Genomic DNA, 21,277 nt, shown 5'->3' with positions numbered 1-21,277 from the left:
AAAAAATGTAGTTTATTTGTTTAATAAATTCTGACCAGTAAACCTTCCTTGTTTAAACATGCACCATGGTTTGGTCTTTCTTTGCTTGTGACTTCTTGATGTTGGTAAATACAATAATTGAAAAATACCACGTTACATATAATATACATATAATAATGCACATTATGCAGTATGCTTCTGCTGTGAGGTCCTGCCTCCATGTACTTATGCAGTTAATCGCCGGAGGGGTATATTTATAAATAATATTATATTAGGGAAATTTTCCTATACACATTTGTGACCTGGGAGTAGAATTGATTGTGAAATGGAAAGGGAAAATGCTTATGAAATTGCAAATTAAAAACATGATGCATTTAAGGAAACCCTTTTTCATTTTTATTTAAGAAGATAATTTGTTCCGATGGCCGAACCTGTTCCTTTTCGTGGAGATAATTTCTCCTGCCTTAAGGAAAATCCCTTCACATGGAACAGAAGAGGCTGGAGTGCAGAGAAACTGGTAGAGATGCAGTTATGGCTCCACAAACTATCAGCTAAAGAGAATAAATAAATAAAATTGCTGCACATTTTGTAGACTAACATTTTAAGATTATTTTTTAAAATAATATATATATCTTTTTATAACATTAGATGTTACGAGTCAAATGGAAAGTTTTCTAAAGTTATTTAATGATAGTTATATTATGAAAAGCAGATTTTTGACATTTTACGTTTTTCCCGTTTTCAGATAAAATAAAGACGCACAAAACAAAAGCAAACACCCAGAACACAAAGCTGGAAAACCCACCGACCAAAATCAACTCAAAATACTCCCACACAACAGAATCAAATCTCTCAGTAGAATGATCAGTGGTTCGCTATCTGCCACCATCAAAACACTCCACAAATCCCACAAATGATTCACTTCCTACCATTTGAATCAGGTACCGAAGCAGTTACGTGCGTAATGAAGCTTCGGACGTCACTGGTCACGTGACTTTTGCCAAACGAAGCAAGCTTCGACACAGTGCTTCTGAACCAGTGTGTTGTTTTTTTCGACACACGCTCCGGAGCGTCAGCTTCAAGCGGGCCATCACTATTTCATAGTATTAACAGCATTTATAGCCTCTCTAGTCTTGTCATAGTTTATTAATAGTGTTCTTATTTGGTCTCAGCCTGTTTGCTTTATTTTTGTATGCTCAAGTGTCAGCCCCGAATAAAGGCCCGTTTTTCGTTAAAGTGAAATCTCCCTGTCTGCCCCTCAGTGTCCGCACTTGGGTCCTCTACTCATTCTCCTTTCGGTCTGCCACCTACAGATCATGACAGTTTGATGTGTGTCAAATAATTGTGGCGCTTTTAAAAATGTAGCATTTTCTTCAAATTAATATCACACAACACTTCTTTGTTCCTCTGAGTGACCTGTGATGCTTATATGTGTATAAAAATGTTGTTTCTAACTGTCTGCAATATGCTGTTTATTAATCAGCTGAAAATGACTGTTTTATGATTATTTATGCTATGTTCATTTATTTGTTCTGTTTTCACTTCATTGCTACCTGACATTTTGCTAACAGAACATTTCTTCATCCCTGAAGAAATCTCCAAATCCACACACCTCTCAAATCAACACGTTCTCACTCCCAACTCGTCAAATGTGTGACGCATGGTCAGGCTCCCTCTGCTTCACTTATGGACGCGCAGGGTACCCCCCTCGCGTCGAGAATTGACGTGCAGGGTCTTCCTATTGAATACTATGCTGCTCCCTAATCGTTGTTTATCGACGAAAAGAGATTTCCGCGCAAGAGCCTGTTGTTCGTATATTTATATATTTCCGAAATCACATTGTAGTGACGTATACTGAACACAATATATTATATAATGTAAACAACTACCTGAGAAACAGCAGATACAGCAGATAAATTAATTATAGGCTATTACTTTTGCATTTATGGAGGGAGTGATGTATGCTGGGTAATGGCACAGCTAGCGACTGGGTGACTTTATTCACCCGCTTCGGCTGTTATCAGTCCATACAATGGGCGTTATTAGCACAAATCAGTCCCATAGATGTGGGCCATCCACCTGCTAGATTGTTCAGAAGCTTGTTCTCATCCATCCAGATGGAGGATCACTGACAGGAGCGTGGGAAGACTCCAGGATCCACTCTGGCTGGAATCCGGTGGATACAGCAGTGTTACAGGTAAGACCATTTAAACGGACGGCATTTATAGAATAACTATTAAAATTCAGCGAGTGTCAATAATGTTAATGTGGTTATGTTAGTAATACAGCGAGTGCTAATATAACAGCTTTAAGATGCATTTGTAGATATTATTACGTGTTTTACCGTCTTTATGGTGCTAGCTTAAAGTTACGGTGTAAACGTTAGCTTATATTGTAGTAAAGCTGTTACTGTTTAAACGATGTTAGCACAGAAATATTAGCTTCTGTCATGACTGATGAAGTTACTAGTTAATAAAGTTTCCAGTAAAGTGATTAATCGCAGCCACAGATTGACAGTAAATATGCTGATTAGCTTCAATGCATCTGTTATAAATATGTGCAAGTTTCAGTGCTTCGTTTAAACTGTATGATACTTAGACTGACCCAGGGTCAGTGTAAAATACAATCCTAGCTGTGTAAACAAAGCCTGGCTCCTTTAATCCTGCATGACAAACCTCAGGATGCAGGTTATTATGACTCTTTCCTGCTGGCACACCTGTCACACCTGAGAGTCAGCTAGAAACTTACAGTGACGTGGACATCATGCAAAGACTGCCAGACTCTGTAATACTGTAAATGATCAGTGACTCAGGTTAACACTAAACTTTAAACAGTACCTCTGTGTCTCTGTGTGTGCTGAACATCTAGGATTGAGTCAGGCTGCATTGACTGTGGGACTTTAATGTGTTAAAAGCAGGTTGAAGACGGCTCAGAAACATTTGACGATTAAAATTTACATTTATTTATTAATTAATTAATTTATGGCTGCTGGTGATTTGTAAAGCCTCTACTCAGCTGTATTTTTGTTACTAATTTATGTTTGTTGTTGTTTAACAAAGATTTCAGAAGAGCAAAGATGAGGACTCCTACTTCATCCTTAATAGTTTAACCTGATTTGAAATCAAAAAAATCCTGATTCTTCTTCCACAGAAGTTTCATTTGTCAGTGTGGGACTGCTGAGTCACCTGAAGAAGTCATTTCATTCATTCTCCACGATGTTGATTTACAGAAATGTTTCACAGGAACTGATTCCTCCCAAAGGGTGAACTAGTGTGTTTCCATAGATTATCTCTGTATGAATGTACTTCTTAAATGAAGGCAAGTGTTTGTCCTGTTTTGTTCCTCAGGTACAGTACGTGATATTAAGGGCAGGCGGTCAACACTGGGGGAAGACAAGAAGCAGACGTACTTCCAAGAGGGAGCTGCAGTGAGGACACAGCCTGGTCACTGAGGTCAGAGGTCAGAATCTGAAACAGCTCAGGTTTATATTCTAGGGGTTATAAAAAAATTCAAATGTATTTATAGAGAAACCTTTAAATAATATTTCAAATAATAGTCATAATTATGATTATTATTAGAAATATCAAACATCTAAGTGGATTTTCTGTTACACGTATTGTCTTAGCCCTGCGATAACTAGCAGCCTGTCTTTGTCCTGTATCAGCTGGGATAGGCTTCATCCTCCCGCAACCCTGAATTGGATACATGAATTGTATTGAATTGTATCCCAATTATGTAATCTGATCTTTTACAAACTCAAGGTATCCAATCAAAATGTAAGTAATAATGATAAAAATGAGAAAGCAGAAATAAGTGTGACATGAATGTAAATGTGTGAGCTGACATAGAAGACAGCTACATGTAGTCTGAAAAACCTTTGTTGTCAAGTTTGCAGGTCTATCACGAGACATTCTTACATAGAAGAGACTGTTAAAGTCTCTAACTCAGTGAAGCATTATTGGTCCCGTCTGTTTGGATAAATATAGTAAGCTGATGTTTGTCCATTTATTGACATATTTTCTTAAGCGCTTATCCAGTTCAGGATCACAGTGGAGCTGCAGCTGGATGTGTTCAGTAAAGAAACCTTACAAAAGTTAACATAAACCTGCATCTCTGTACGTTGTTGTCCACAGGATGAGAAAATCAAACTGGAAGACTGTGGAACATGTTAATAAATGTTTGTGTTTATGCCTGTGTCTTTCACAGGAGGTGCTGAAAGGTTTCCCTAATAGTTCCTGGTGAATCAAAGCAGGACCATAAAGGTTGCTGGACTGCATGATGGCCTTACCCCTGAGTAGTCATCCTGTTAAAGGAGGAACCAGTTAGAAGCTGTTTTCAAAGTAGCTGAGCAGATTTCATCTCAAGTAAGCGATTAACTGTTTGTTCATTTGTTCTGCCACTTAAAGAGCATTTAAGGACGTCTTTTGAGTGTTTAGTTGAATTAATTCTACTGGCTCTCATGGTCATTTGTGATTATGGACATATTTTTCATGTATATCAACCATTTAGTAAATTCTATCTTACAGTCTGAGAAATGACAGTGTTGATATTCAGCACGAAGAGAAAAGCTCACTTGTTTGAATTTATTTACAATCATAGTTTTTATACATTCTGACTCTAAACAGCTTTTACAGCTTTGATATTGTTTGACACTCGATATCAGGTGATGGTATCTAATATAAAGGTTTCTTTGTCCCAATGAGCCATTTACACTGACCAGTTCAGTTTAACTGTAACACATTCATTATTTAGATCCAACGTTTCTAAGAGAAATAACTGAATGTAAAAAATGGCAGCACTCAGACCAGGTTTATAGAGATATATGCTTGCATTATGAAATTTATGTATCCCAGATCATTTTTATTCATCTAGTCCTGGCAGATCCACCCCTTCCTCCCAAGTTAACTGCAACCCAAAAGAACTAGTGGGGGTATTTACACACTCACAACCAGTGTGGGGTAGAAAGAGCCACCAAAAACCTGTCAGCCTGCACAGCTACAGATGTGCTAAAAGCTATAAGACTTAGAAGCTCTGTTTATGGAGAAACCTAAGCCTAACAGGGGACAGGTACTCCTGCCCAATTAACATGATATAACCCCACATACAGCCCAGCCATAAAGTGAACCAAGTCATTTGGTTAAAGACAGCATGGGAGCAAATGCATGTAACCAGCCTGCACCAACCTGACATTTCTTCCTCCTGAATTAAATGAATGAATGCATGAAAGTTAAATGACTATCAACCTAAAGCCACTAGTTCCCACACTGGAGTTCCCTGTGTTAACTGTACTGAGCTTGTATCAACAGTTGCAGCAGGCTAAGCTACGTGAGACACTGCATTGAACGATTGTTTCTATCTTAATGGTTTCAGCTCAGATGTTCTGCTTTTTCCTTTCAGTAGATCAAAGCAGCTCGTGCTCTGTCTGCTTCCATTCTGATGGCAAGAAGAAGAAGAAGGAGAAGAATGCTTCAGCGAAGTGGCGTTCATGGTCTCAGTGGACAGTCATGGTCACACACTGCATGTGGTTTTAAAAGCAACATATCTGTTCACCACAACAATGGAGATGTGTAATATTAGTGCAGCTACAGTTTGTTCTTGAACATCAGTTCTGTTGTCTGCTTTGACCACTTAGACCAAAAAAGTGTTGTTTTCAGATTCTTTCTTTTAAATCTGTAAATCACCTGCTCATTTTTTATTACAATTAGTTTCACATAAATGTTAGTGTTTCCTTTATGGTCTTTTAATGCTTGCACTAGACTGTACACGTCTACATTAGAGACATTTCTGTTACCTATTTATGAGAGTGGGCTGCTTTACTACAATTTGGAAATGGATGCAAAATCGTGCTATTGTTTGTTTTTTAATATGATTCAATTCAATTCAATAAAACTTTATTGATCCTGAAGGTTGACCCCGAGGGAAATTTGGGTTAAGGCCAACACAGGAGGTGTCTGACTAAGCAAAGATTAATCTGATCCCATTTCTACCTGTCGCTACTGTTTCAACTGTAACTGTCAGGATATATATTTATTCCAGCTCTCATAGGGCAAAGGAATGACTCAGACTTGTCAAATGTTCTTTGATTTGATACACAATTTGAAGTTCACAATTTTCTTACAAATAAAACTTTAATGACAAACATGAACAGCTGTGGTTATTTCTGAGACATGATTTTTTTTGAATGTGTTCATATTTAGACAGTGTGCATTTGTATGCTGAAACTGTAATGGTGAACCTGAGGTGATGGTCAGCAGAAGGCAAACATATATAAATAGAAAACAATACTGAAGTAATGTCTTTACCCTGTGCAGCGTGTGGACGCTGTGCACACAATCACCTTATTCACTGTAGTAAACATGCACCGCTAGCTCACGTGACTGACTGTCTCCATGGTTACATCGTATATTGTTAGCTATGTAAACAGCTTCCAAAGATACCGCCATAGCTCTCTGCAGCTGTAACACTTTCATGCTTTACAAATCATTTCACGTTTTTGATAGTTATGAAGACAGAATATGTTTTTAAAGTCATGCTAGGCTGTTGCTATGGTGGTTGCTGTGGACTAGGGTGGACCGCGCGTCCGATTCCTGTTGTTAGCTGTCCGCCGTAGGAAGGCTGCGTTCCGTTTAGAAGTAGCGACAGTCTGCCGTAACTCGAACTCAAACCCCGCTTTGTTCTTTAATTAAAGGGCTTTTACAGCCGTTCATGACCCGCACAAACACATAAAGCACTTTGCCTCACTATGACAATGCAACTTTACTAAAACCTTTAAAGTATCTGATATAGGATAGAAAAATGAAGCAACCAGAGATTTAATGATGAAGACTCTGGGTTCTGTAGTTCACGTTTTACAGTCCTGAATGACTCTCTGCACATCCATATAATTTATTGAAGAGGAGTTTAGAATGCACTTTAAATTTACACTGTTGCTGTTTAATTTTTTACATTGTTACTGTGTTATGTCATGAATAAGGTTCACCTACTGGGGGTTTGATGGATCAGCTGGACAATACAGTCAAAGACAGACTTCATTCATCATATGCAAGAATCCTAGTTGGATTTTTGTTTTCACTCATATTTTAGAACCAAATATTGAAAACAATTCTGACAGACTGGATACCTGGTCAGGGTGTGCATTACCTTTCTCTCAAGCATCCCAGGACAGAGCCCTGCCCCACCATGAGCCTGGGTGGATACGTGGTTATAATATAAAATGACTGATACTGAATATGAATATTTCATGAAAATCAAATTATAATATGAATTCCTAGGTGTTTGTTATATCCAGCAAGAGATTGATTACATATGTCTGAATTCCTAACCCTAGCTCAACAGACCACAATGCACTGGACTGTCAGTATTATTACATGCTGTGAACATAAGTAGCTTTGATCACAGTTTATGTTGTAAAAGGAATATTGAAAAAAAGATCGACATTGTGATATTATTTCTTCCAAATTGACCAGAAACATGCTTATCAGACTCTCACAGCACAGGATCAGACTCACTGTGCATGACGGCTCAGGCCAGTAATGTTTGTTAGATTGTCAGTTGTTTAGTATACTTCTGTACAGTTAGGGTCACCATCTCTGTGTCAGTATAATTAATATGCAGAAAACACTAAAAGCTGATTGTCTTCCAATATTCTAGCATAATTAAAAAACTTTGACTTTGTATGTACATATTGTTACAGTCCTAACGCCAGTATGATTCTTCATAACTCCTGCTTTGAAATACTGAACTTTAAAATTGACCTGATGAAAGATAATTTACAGTGGGAGTCTGTCAGGATAATTCTGACTGTAAAATCACTGTATTAATCTGAATCCTTCTGAAATGTGCTGTGAATGAATGCTGATGCAACTCACTGTGGGAAAGCTGTTAATAAAATGAATCTGTGACACATGCAACACATTCACAGAGGAAGAGGACACAAAGGGAGGACACGCAGAGGCTGTGTTAAAGTCAGAAATCCAAATCTTTTAGTCAAAAACAGGCAGCGGTTACAAACAGGAAGACAAGCAGTCCATTAAACAGTCTACAGGGTCAAACATACAGAGAATTCAAACAGCAGTAAAAAATAACTGAACACTGGAAAAACTTAAAGCAATGTGAGACGCAATTAAAGGAAGCAGCGCAGTATATTCACTGAATTACAAAATAACAAAAGAGAAAAACGACAATTTCTAAGGACTATTTTCTTAATTGCGGGTAGAGTGTGGCTGGTAAAGATGGAAACATACAGAATGTAAACTGTGTGAGTTTGGTGAACTTTGTTAGTAACAAATGAGGTAAAAAAAAACAAAACAGACAAAACACAGAAAGAGGCTCTCAGTATTCATTAATAATTAGAAAGCATCTAAACATTCTGATTTTTACAGTCTTAGTTCCGCTCGCTGTCATCATTAAAATCATCATGATCAATGGCGAGGTCCTGAGGTGGGCGGGGCCGTCTCTGGTGATGTCACCATGAAGGAACAGCGTCTGGCACGTGTTGGTGAAACATCCCAGTACACTGGTGTAGTTTCCTCTCCAGCTGTTGGACATTTGACACCTCAACATTAAGGGGAAGAAGAAGAAACAGTGTTAGGTCAGGTGACCACATGGTTTCTAAAATAACTGACAGGAAGTAACCAGGCTGTTAGAAATGGATGGCATGTTTTTAAAGTTACTGTAGTTAGGTAACTCTACTTACCAAAAGCAGAGCTGCTGAATGTTGCAGGAACTGATCATGTGTGGTGGTCATTCAGTGCTGCTCCGGCAGGTTAGACAGTCTAATAGTGATATCCTGCCCATCTGAGAGTTTGAAAACACACATGCAAAGATTTAATTGTATTACAGCCAAAGTTGGATGTTCGTTTTTGTCCTTTAAAAATGTTTTTGTATTTGAAAGCACTAACATTTAAGGATGACTCTGATCGTCTCTCTCTAAGAGTGTCTCCTTTAAAGGGGAGACAAGTGTATCCACTGATCAACAAGTCAAGGTGGTGAGAAGGACTCGTGCCCTTTGTGACTCTGCTAGTTCTTCTGAGGAAACACCACCGTCTCTCCACACCGTCACCATCTGTGAGCACAAACTGCCGCTCTGCTCTGTCAGCATGTAGGAAATCACATATCACACACACAAGGGTGAAGAAACATTAGAGCTCGAGTTTGGATACATTAGATCAAAACTAGCTCTTAGTTTCAGCAATCAGACAAACAATGATACCAAACTGATTCTGTATGAATACAATATGGTATTTTCAATACAGGTGTCAAATTAATGTATAAAAACTAATACAGATATATGTATATATATTTTTGATAAATTAGTTTGCTAAATTAGAATATTTATTTATTTTTGATTTAACAATTGCAACTAAAAGAAATTAAATACTGAACAAAAATATATTGTCACATTCTGCATTCTCAAATACAAATTTCACAAAGTAAATTTTTGATTAACAGAAAAAATATGAATTACAAAAAATAATTGTATATTATTAAAATATTATGCAACTGTGACCAAAGTCAGAATCATCATTACAGTATTGTGGACTTACTGCTTGCCTAATAGTGATAAACTTCAGGGGAGATCATGATGACAGAAAACTGTAAACAACACTCTGAAGCTGCTTTTCTTGTTTCTGTGACCTCAGCACGCTGACGGACCTGAAGTTGCTACAGATTTTAAAAAGTGATAATTACGGGGAAGAAACTTCTCTTTTTCATCCGTTTAATCAAACATTTGATGCCTCAGTTGTCTCAGTCCTAAAGCATTCTGCAACTACAACTAACCTGAGGAGGCTTGGATTTGGCTGCAGGTGCCCCTGTACATCCTTCTCAGCAGCACACATGTGGGTACCATTTAATCACACTTCTTCCTGAGCTTTGCTTCATCACAAGACTAAAGGTGGCATCCCGTGTCACAGTCTTATCATCATCCAATTGGAGAAGAAACATTTACGGTCATCCTGGTTTTGTTTTCTGATCCTGCAAAAAGACTGAGGACAACAAAGCCCAGAGAACAAGAGATACACAACATCCAGCATTCAGACTCAACAGCCTCCATAAATGAAGAGCACCATGTTGGTTATACTAGATATGAGCATGCTTCACATTACTGTGTATGAATAATAATCAAGAGACAAACTGTGAAGATGCACAGCATGATGTCCCATTATCAGACTGTAAACAAATATCCATCAGGCTTCTTTGTTGGCAGAGGTGATGATTCTCCCATCAGGGATCAGTAGCGTGTATTAACCTGTGGTATAAGCAGCAGTCACTGAAATATTACTGTTTCAGATAAGAAATCTGCCACATAAAAGCCAGGGTGGGAGGGATCTCTACAAACTGACTTACCTCTGCAAGTGTGAGGCTGTTCCTCCAGCCTCAACAAAAATCTGACTCTCCAGTTACAGACAAACAAAAAACTCCAGCTGGGAGATAGAAAACACTGCTTGGGTCTTGCTGAATGTTGCTGGTCAGAGTCTCACATTAGCAGAGTGCTGCTTGGTCCCACTGACCCATGTGGACAGCGACTGTGGCGAACTGTTCTGGAAAACAGAAAAGAGAAGTAAAATGACAAAAAGTCAAACAGGATTTCCACACAGACTCTCTTAGAATCAGCAATCAGAAAATCATTGGTTCATATTACAATTAAATATGACCAGGCTCCTTAAATGTAAGCAGTTAAGATCTGATTTGATTTACATTCTTCACACAGCACATTTCTCCAGGCTGTCAGGTAAACATAGAATTAATCTCAGGTAGCATGACTCAGAGTAAAGATTCAGTTAGAAAGATTGCCAGCTCTAATATTATTACCACACCAACAGCTCAGATTTCTAGAAGTATTTAAACAAATGTCAGTCTATCCATTCATTTTCTTCTGAATATTCAATTCAGGTTCACAGTGGGAGGGTGTTGTGGAATTTTGTAAATAAAGTCTGCAACACAGAAAGAGCTGTGATCAAGCTATTTATTACTGCGCGCAGGAGAGCCAACACACATCAAACATCTAAGTTCACAGTCATGTCAGCTCTGCCACAGAAGTGGTGCTCACACTCCTCTTTGCATTCCAAGAAAGAGGGAGGAAGTTACAAACTGATCATACCACATTTCACGTGCCTTGCTATGAAACCTAACGGATCAATGGTTAAGCTGTTTTGTGCCCTTGGCCTTATCAGCACCTGTAAAGGGAGTTGTTTTCTCAAACTGCTGATGCTGAAGTAAGTTCATCTAGTTTTAGAAACTTTCACTGAACAGTCTATAACAGTGTCACAACTAAGCATATGCATAAGCACTTAAATACTTTAAATGAGAATAATAGAAAATTTCTATTACAGGAGCAAGAGCCTGTCCCAGTAGTCATAGGTAGAGCACACCTGGACAGGTACCAGTCTGTCAGAGGACTAACAGAGAGACAGACATCAGAGTAACAAATCCATTTAAAATTAATGTAAGCTTGCTGCAGCTGTATGTATGAACATGTGTTTCTGTGCTCTCAGTCCACCTCTCAGGAACCTGGAGTTCATTTTTAGTCTACTTTAAACAGACCTCACAAAAGGCTGATGTGGCTGGATCAGTAGTCTGATTTAAGTACGATACCTTTGGCCAGGGATTAATCTGGTACATCGCTTCACTGCAGTCTTACATATTATCCCAACACCTGAATAAAAAATATTGATATTTACAAATAACAGATTCAGCTGATGCAGCCTGACTCAATCTGATTCTAAATGTTCAGCACACACAGAGACACAGAGGTACTGTTTAAAGTTTAGTGTTAACCTGAGTCACTGATCATTTACAGTATTACAGAGTCTGGCAGTCTTTGCATGATGTCCACGTCACTGTAAGTTTCTAGCTGACTCTCAGGTGTGACAGGTGTGCCAGCAGGAAAGAGTAATAATAACCTGCATCCTGAGGTTTGTCATGCAGGATTAAAGGAGCCAGGCTTTGTTCACACAGCTAGGATTGTATTTTACACTGACCCTGGGTCAGTATAAGTGTCATACAGTTTAAACGAAGCACTGAAACTTGCACATATTTATTACAGATACATTGAAGCTAATCGAGATATTTACTGTCAATCTGTGGCTGCGATTAATCACTTTACTGGAAACTTTATTAACTAGTAACTTCATCAGTCATGACAGAAGCTAATATTTCTGTCCCAACATCCTTTAAACCGCGGTCAAGTGAGCCCTCACTTACGAAGTCACAGTCAAGCTAGCCGCCCCGCCAGCCGCACCTAAAATGTGGTTGCACTACTCTTACGTATATTACGGTACGGATGAAGACCTGCTTAGAAACGCAGTCTTTTGTGTCCTAACACTATTTTACTTCAATATCCACTCCCAGTTTTGGTTCATCTCCACTTTTCCCCTTGTGATCCACAGCCAAGATTACTGTACGAATCAGCGAAAATTAACAATAACATTTACCCAATATACAGAACTGTATTTTTAATATCTTCGTCTTTGACCTCAGATTACATAAAAACTGTAAGAGGTGACACAGATATCTCACTGGATTCTGACTCTGGGTGACCCCCACTCTTCACCCTGTGGTCCACAGACAAATTTACTGTACGGTTTTCCTGAAAATTGATAGTAAACTTTGCACAATTTACTCTACTGTACTCTATATATTCCCATCTTTGACCTCAGATTACAGGAAAACTGTAAGAGGTGACACAGATATTTCACTGGATTCTGACTGTGGGTGACCCCCACTCTTCACCCTGTGATCCACAGACAAATTTACTGTACGGTTTTCCTGAAAATTGATAGTAAACTTTGCACATTTTACTCTACTGTACTCTATATATTCCCATCTTTGACCTCAGATTACAGGAAAACTGTAAGAGGTGACGCAGATATTTCACCGGATTCTGACTCTAGGCCATCTCCACTCTTCACCCTGTCATCCACAGACAAATTTACTGTACGGTTTTTGAGAAAAGTGATAGTAAACTTTGCACATTTTACTCTACTGTACTCTATATATTCCCATCTTTGACCTCAGATTACAGGAAAACTGTAAGAGGTGACGCAGATATTTCACCGGATTCTGACTCTAGGCCATCTCCACTCTTCACCCTGTCATCCACAGACAAATTTACTGTACGGTTTTTGAGAAAAGTGATAGTAAACTTTGCTCAATTTACTCTACTGTACTCTATACATTCTCAACTTTGACCTCAGATTACAGGAAAACTGTAAGAGGTGACACAGATATTTCACTGGATTCTGACTCTGGGTGACCCCCACTCTTCACCCTGTTATCCACAGACAAATTTACTGTACGGTTTTCCTGAAAATTGATAGTAAACTTTGCACATTTTACTCTACTGTACTCTATACATTCTCAACTTTGACCTCAGATTACAGGAAAACTGTACGAGGTGACACAGATATTTCACCGGATTCTGACTCTGGGTGACCCCCACTCTTCACCCTGTGATCCACAGACAAATTTACTGTACGGTTTTTGAGATTGCTGTGTTAACAGAGTATGACAGAGGCTAAGAAAATATACGGCCTACAATAATATGAAATTTAAGCAACAAATTAAAAAATTTCCACATTTGCTGTCATTGCCATGTGTTCAGTAGAGCATTAAGTAGTCATAAAAAAAAACCATATCTTTGAAATATCATCAGTAAAAGAAATACTCTCACTATGTAAGACATGTTAGCAAATTCAGTTAATAAATACTGTATCAAATCTATACAGATGTTTAAAGGCATAATGCAAAGCATGTTTGTTTCTTATGGCTCACAAATGTGTTTTCCTTTAACATAATTTACATTTCATTTGTACAGTTTCACAGACGAAACAATAAAATAAGTTTCCTGAACTGTTCTTCATGGCCAAGATTTTGAATCCTTTTGAGGGTGATGCATTATCCATGAAGGTGGGCAATTTGTTCATTGACCTCTGACCCTCGCTGACTCTGATGCCTCCTAATTCTGCTTCCAGCCTTGATGATTAATTTGTTCTTCCTTTTGGCATCCCTGTCACTGATGCTGTCACCAGTTGTCCACCAGTCTAATCTGCAATTCCGGTGAACCCAGAATTACCTGTATCTTTGTAATGTTTCCAAAATATACACTATATGTTGATGGGCATTGTCCCACTTTTTTTTCCTTTACAAGTAATAATCTCTATGGTTTTAATGACAATTCATATACAGATTGTGGAGGACTTTTTATTCAACACTAAAAATAGTTCCTCATCAGCAGACTGTAGTACAATTTCAGCCTACCGTTAAAAAACCCATCCAATGCAGCGTTATCAGAGAAATTATGCAAATGATATGTTTGCATGTACTAGTAATCTATTTATCATTTACCATGATTCCTGCTCTGATGATTACTTTCTTCTCCTTCTGTAATTTTAATAGATAAAGGATGTTGAACATTAAGCTCCAAACAGGATGAATGAGGAAGACCACAGAGGAGAATCATGGATGTAGTGAAAGAATACATGCAGATGGTTTTTTTCATGGTCGAGGAGCAACTTCTGATACTATCTTAAAGAAAAAACATAAAATTGAAGATTAAAAATAATGACAACAATATGTCTAAAATTTTTTATTAATTTCTTAGAGCAAATGCAGTCTTGTCATGGTCTGAGTTGCCCACTCATATTTAACTAATTCAAATACAATTACTCCATTTAAATGCTTATGTTCTAATAAAAGGCATTGTTTAACACTAGAATTACTCCGGTCCGGCTCTGTTCTGCGGGCTTGATGTACCGTGCACTCTCTGATGGTCTGCAGCATTCCCACGTCTAACAGGCAAAGGAAGCTTTGGAGCACACTTGTAATCTTACGCTGTCGGAAGATAAACAAATAGAAAATGGTAAATTTAGTTTATCAACCTAACTCTAAATGGGTTTATATAAATATCATATCTACTATGGCAGTGACAAACCTCAGCAGACTCTGTGGACCCAGCTTGCGCAGTGAAGCACGAACGATTTGCTACTGCAGTGGGCATTCCAATGTCCTCCTCAACCCACACAGTGCCGTCTTTTGCTGTGTGGCTCTGGCTGGGCTTCCCAGTACCACGGGGCCTCTTCCGTGGAGGCATGTTGGGTTCTTGTTCCGTCTCCTTTTCAGCTTCTTCTGAGAAGGCATCAGTGGCCTGCTGGACAAATGAAACCTCTCCTCCATCAGAATCTGCTTCGTCCATTTCCTGAAGTGTTCTCAGAAATGCAAACAAGAAATGATTCTCCCGCCTGGATCAGTCTGCTTTTATGCACAGCACTGTGCTGTAGTCAAGCAATGCCACTCCCTCATATCCACAGTGACAATGGAACAATGGAAGATCTGGGCTAAGAGTAAAGGAAGCTGTGAATGTGTGTCTTTTATATTTGCAGGTCAGCACGGCAGGCATTTCGGAAAGTTGTAACACAGAGGTTTGGCCTGCCTTGGGTCTGAGCAACTCTGAGTGAGCAAATGCAAATGTGCCAGGCCTCGAGGATAATGGGTGGTTTGCACAACAAAAGCTGGAGGAGAAACGAGCTGACGACCTGTGAAAATCTCAGCAGGGGTGCTTAACACCTCAGGACTTGCACCGGAAAATAAAAAACCCAGTAATTCTAGGGGGTGTTGGGTTTAGGGAAGTTACGCAAATTTGCGCAGGTTTAGTAAACCTAGTGTTAAGATAGTATCAGAAGTTGCTCCTCGACCATGAAAAAAACCATCTGCATGTATTCTTTCACTACATCCATGATTCTCCTCTGTGGTCTTCCTCATTCATCCTGTTTGGAGCTTAATGTTCAACATCCTTTATCTATTAAAATTACAGAAGGAGAAGAAAGTAATCATCAGAGCAGGAATCATGGTAAATGATAAATAGATTACTAGTACATGCAAACATATCATTTGCATAATTTCTCTGATAACGCTGCATTGGATGGGTTTTTTAACGGTAGGCTGAAATTGTACTACAGTCTGCTGATGAGGAACTATTTTTAGTGTTGAATAAAAAGTCCTCCACAATCTGTATATGAATTGTCATTAAAACCATAGAGATTATTACTTGTAAAGGAAAAAAAGTGGGACAATGCCCATCAACATATAGTGTATATTTTGGAAACATTACAAAGATACAGGTAATTCTGGGTTCACCGGAATTGCAGATTAGACTGGTGGACAACTGGTGACAGCATCAGTGACAGGGATGCCAAAAGGAAGAACAAATTAATCATCAAGGCTGGAAGCAGAATTAGGAGGCATCAGAGTCAGCGAGGGTCAGAGGTCAATGAACAAATTGCCCACCTTCATGGATAATGCATCACCCTCAAAAGGATTCAAAATCTTGGCCATGAAGAACAGTTCAGGAAACTTATTTTATTGTTTCGTCTGTGAAACTGTACAAATGAAATGTAAATTATGTTAAAGGAAAACACATTTGTGAGCCATAAGAAACAAACATGCTTTGCATTATGCCTTTAAACATCTGTATAGATTTGATACAGTATTTATTAACTGAATTTGCTAACATGTCTTACATAGTGAGAGTATTTCTTTTACTGATGATATTTCAAAGATATGGTTTTTTTTTATGACTACTTAATGCTCTACTGAACACATGGCAATGACAGCAAATGTGGAAATTTTTTAATTTGTTGCTTAAATTTCATATTATTGTAGGCCGTATATTTTCTTAGCCTCTGTCATACTCTGTTAACACAGCAATCTCAAAAACCGTACAGTAAATTTGTCTGTGGATCACAGGGTGAAGAGTGGGGGTCACCCAGAGTCAGAATCCGGTGAAATATCTGCGTCACCTCTTACAGTTTTCCTGTAATCTGAGGTCAAAGATGAGAATATATAGAGTACAGTAGAGTAAATTGAGCAAAGTTTACTATCAATTTTCTCAAAAACCGTACAGTAAATTTGTCTGTGGATCACAGGGTGAAGAGTGGGGGTTGCCTAGAGTCAGAATCCTGTGAAATATCTGCGGCACCTCGTACAGTTTTCCTGTAATCTGAGGTCAAAGTTGAGAATGTATAGAGTACAGTAGAGTAAAATGTGCAAAGTTTACTATCAATTTTCAGGAAAACCGTACAGTAAATTTGTCTGTGGACCACAGGGTGAAGAGTGGGGGTCACCCAGAGTCAGAATCCAGTGAAATATCTGTGTCACCTCTTACAGTTTTCCTGTAATCTGAGGTCAAAGATGAGAATATATAGAGTACAGTAGAGTAAATTGAGCAAAGTTTACTATCAATTTTCTCAAAAACCGTACAGTAAATTTGTCTGTGGATCACAGGGTGAAGAGTGGGGGTCACCCAGAGTCAGAATCCAGTGAAATATCTGCGTCACCTCTTACAGTTTTCCTGTAATCTGAGGTCAAAGATGGGAATATATAGAGTACAGTACAGTAAATAGTGCAAAGTTTGCTATCACTTTTCTCAAAAACCGTACAGTAAATTTGTCTGTGGATCACAGGGTGAAGAGTGGGGGTTGCCTAGAGTCAGAATCCTGTGAAATATCTGCGGCACCTCGTACAGTTTTCCTGTAATCTGAGGTCAAAGATTGGAATATATAGAGTACAGTAGAGTAAATTGTGCAAAGTTTGCTATCACTTTTCTCAAAAACCGTACAGTAAATTTGGGTGTGGATCACAGAGTGAAGAGTGGAGATGGCCTAGAGTCAGAATCCAGTGAAATATCTGCGGCACCTCGTACAGTTTTCCTGTAATCTGAGGTCAAAGTTGAGAATGTATAGAGTACAGTAGAGTAAAATGTGCAAAGTTTACTATCAATTTTCAGGAAAACCGTACAGTAAATTTGTCTGTGGACCACAGGGTGAAGAGTGGGGGTCACCCAGAGTCAGAATCCAGTGAAATATCTGCGTCACCTCTTACAGTTTTCCTGTAATCTGAGGTCAAAGATGGGAATATATAGAGTACAGTACAGTAAATAGTGCAAAGTTTGCTATCACTTTTCTCAAAAACCGTACAGTAAATTTGGGTGTGGATCACAGAGTGAAGAGTGGAGATGGCCTAGAGTCAGAATCCAGTGAAATATCTGCGTCACCTCTTACAGTTTTCCTGTAATCTGAGGTCAAAGATTGGAATATATAGAGTACAGTAGAGTAAATTGAGCAAAGTTTACTATCAATTTTCTCAAAAACCGTACAGTAAATTTGTCTGTGGATCACAGGGTGAAGAGTGGGGGTCACCCAGAGTCAGAATCCAGTGAAATATCTGCGTCACCTCTTACAGTTTTCCTGTAATCTGAGGTCAAAGATGGGAATATATAGAGTACAGTACAGTAAATAGTGCAAAGTTTGCTATCACTTTTCTCAAAAACCGTACAGTAAATTTGTCTGTGGATCACAGGGTGAAGAGTGGGGGTTGCCTAGAGTCAGAATCCGGTGAAATATCTGCGGCACCTCGTACAGTTTTCCTGTAATCTGAGGTCAAAGTTGAGAATGTATAGAGTACAGTAGAGTAAAATGTGCAAAGTTTACTATCAATTTTCAGGAAAACCGTACAGTAAATTTGTCTGTGGACCACAGGGTGAAGAGTGGGGGTCACCCAGAGTCAGAATCCAGTGAAATATCTGCGTCACCTCTTACAGTTTTCCTGTAATCTGAGGTCAAAGATGAGAATATATAGAGTACAGTAGAGTAAATTGAGCAAAGTTTACTATCAATTTTCTCAAAAACCGTACAGTAAATTTGTCTGTGGATCACAGGGTGAAGAGTGGGGGTTGCCTAGAGTCAGAATCCAGTGAAATATCTGTGTCACCTCGTACAGTTTATATGTAATCTGAGGTCAAAGATGAAGATATTAAAAGTACAGTTCTGTATATTGGGCAAATGTTATTGTTAATTTTCTCTGATTCGTACAGTAATCTTGGCTGTGGATCACAAGGGGAAAAGTGGAGATGAACCAAAACGGAGTGGATTGTGAAGTTAAATAGTGTCAGGACACAAAAGATTGCGTTTCTAAGCCAGTCGGCATCCATACCGTAATACGCGTAAGAGTAGTGCAACCACAATTTAGGTGCGGCTGGCGGGGCGGCTAGCTTGACTCTGACTTCGCAAGTGAGGGCTCACTTGACCGCAGTTCCTTTAAACAGTAACAGCTTTACTACAATATAAGCTAACGTTTACACCGTAACTTTAAGCTAGCACCATAAAGACGGTAAAACACGTAATAAATAATATCTACAAATGCATCTTAAAGCTGTTATATTAGCACTCGCTGTATTACTAACATAACCACATTAACATTATTGACACTCGCTGACTTTTAATAGTCATTTTATAAATGCTGTCCGTTTAAATGGTCTTACCTGTAACACTGCTGTATCCACCGGATTCCAGCCAGAGTGGATTCTGGAGTCTTCCACGCTCCTGTTAGTGATCCTCCATCTGGATGGATGAGAACAAGCTTCTGAACAATCTAGCAGGTGGATGGCCCATATCTATGGGACTGATTTGTGCTAATAACGCCCATTGTATGGACTGATAACAGCCGAAGCGGGTGAATAAAGTCACCCAGTCGCTAGCTGTGCCATTACCCAGCATACATCACTCCCTCCATAAATGCAAAAGTAATAGCCTATAATTAATTTATCTGCTGTATCTCAGGTAGTTGCTTACATTATATAATATATTGTGTTCAGTATACGTCACTACAATGTGATTTCGGAAATATATAAATATACGAACAACAGGCTCTTGCGCGGAAATCTCTTTTCGTCGATAAACAACGTTTAGGGAGCAGCATAGTATTCAATAGGAGGACCCTGCACGTCAATTCTCGACGCGAGGGGGTACCCTGCGCGTCGATAAGTGAAGCAGAGGGAGCCTGACCATGCGTCACACATTTGACGAGTTGGGAGTGAGAACGTGTTGCTCAAATATAGTCACAGGGTTGTGTTTAGAGCTGGTAGCCAACAGAGGGCGCAGTTTAGTTATTTATTACGACAAATTCATCTGCTTGGCTGGGTTTTGATTTTTCCCCAGAGATGTTAAGAGTCTATTATTTACATCATGGTGTGTTGCAGAAGGAAAACAGCTCCCTTTGTGTTGTAAATATACCCGTTACTCTGCCTAAACACACACACACACACGCACACGCACACGCACACGCACACGCACACGCAAAAAGGTCTAATGAACAATGGGGTGGTTATGAAGTATATCAAACCGCTCTTACCTGAGGCCTTGGAAACTGCAAAGGAAAGACTCAGTCTTGGAACAATATGAGAATAGAGCCACCAAGGCTCGAGATGGAGTAATACTGGGGGAGCATCTGGGAGAGGATGCAACCCATAACAGCAATGCTCAGTGGCTAGTGGACCTAAGAGCAGACCACAGCAACCTCCCTGAACAGGCTCCAGAAACAGTTAAAATGGCTGACATCCAAGAAAGGGTCTCCAGTATGAAGAGTTGGACAGCACTAGACCCCGACATGATTCACGCCTAATGGTTGAAGAAGCTCCAACTAGACTCCATGAGCATCCTGCAGCACCAATGAACCAGCTGATAGATGAATCGCACCCAGAATGGCTAAATGAAGGCCAGACAGTCCTGAACAGAAATGGGCAGTAATGCGTAATCAGTTACTTTTTTCAAGTAACGATTAAAGTAAAGAATTACTATTGCAAAAAAGTAATTAGATTACTGTTACTCTACCGTAAGCATGCTGCATTACTAAACCATGATTTTGTTTGTGAGAGCGCTACAATGACGTAAGCGCGTGTGATGTTTGTGGTAACAGATGTGTGCAGATCAACAATGGCTATTGTATAGAGTGGGGGAGAGAGTATGACTGCAGTGTTTAAAGCGTGGAAGTACTCAGCTTACTTTGAGTTTGATTCTGTAAAAAGTGACAAAAACATTAGCGTCCGCTGTAAACTGCGTAGGAAAATGTTCTTTTTACAGCAAAAAACCCCCTAAACTTCTGAGCAAGTACCTAGTACGCTGCCACTGGAATGTGAAATTCACAGAGAAACCCCCGGATCTCCTCACTGAGATGACCGCTGTGGTAACAGGCAAACCTCCGCCTGCTCCACTCCTGCTAAATAGGTGAAAATAGATTTAAGAGCAACAGAACTCAGTGCCGCTGAGTCTTTGATTTTATTTATTTTCTGCTGTGTTTTACTTGCACATATTTGAAAGAGTGAGTGTAAACACAAAGAATTATTTCATTTTATATGCTGTAATATGCAGAAAATAGGTTTAAATGTTAAACAAATTTCTTCAAGTCAAAGACTGTTGCACATAATTTAATTTTTGCTTGATGCATAAAGTTAAAAGATTAAAACTAA

At 39.0% G+C, this 21,277-nt stretch overlaps 2 long non-coding RNA genes across 5 annotated transcripts; one reads left to right on the top strand and one right to left on the bottom strand.

Moving 5' to 3' along the window:
* The first annotated feature begins 3,084 nt into the window (after positions 1-3,084).
* LOC112844592 (uncharacterized) lies at positions 3,085-5,558 on the top strand. 3 transcript variants are annotated; one of them, XR_003217329.1, is made up of 3 exons: positions 3,085-3,431; positions 4,186-4,343; positions 5,377-5,558. It is a non-coding gene; the product is annotated as an uncharacterized LOC112844592 (long non-coding RNA). The 3 variants fall into 3 exon arrangements; XR_003217330.1 differs by having other exon boundaries at positions 3,085-3,438; positions 5,380-5,558; XR_003217328.1 differs by having other exon boundaries at positions 3,085-3,438.
* Positions 5,559-8,000: 2,442 nt separating this feature from the next.
* LOC109200075 (uncharacterized) lies at positions 8,001-19,349 on the bottom strand. Of its 2 annotated transcripts, XR_002060282.2 has the most exons (6): positions 19,295-19,349; positions 10,327-10,520; positions 9,760-10,228; positions 8,880-9,069; positions 8,675-8,775; positions 8,001-8,533 (listed from the first exon to the last, which is right to left on the bottom strand). It is a non-coding gene; the product is annotated as an uncharacterized LOC109200075 (long non-coding RNA). The 2 variants fall into 2 exon arrangements; XR_003217326.1 differs by lacking the exon at positions 19,295-19,349 and having other exon boundaries at positions 8,003-8,533; positions 10,327-10,675.
* Positions 19,350-21,277: the final 1,928 nt, after the last annotated feature.

Source organism: Oreochromis niloticus, unplaced genomic scaffold (assembly GCF_001858045.2).
Source record: "Oreochromis niloticus isolate F11D_XX unplaced genomic scaffold, O_niloticus_UMD_NMBU tig00000402_pilon, whole genome shotgun sequence".
Classification (NCBI taxonomy): domain Eukaryota; kingdom Metazoa; phylum Chordata; class Actinopteri; order Cichliformes; family Cichlidae; genus Oreochromis; species Oreochromis niloticus.
The sequence above is the reverse complement of the archived record's forward strand: the minus strand, read 5'-3'. Positions and strand labels throughout refer to the sequence as shown.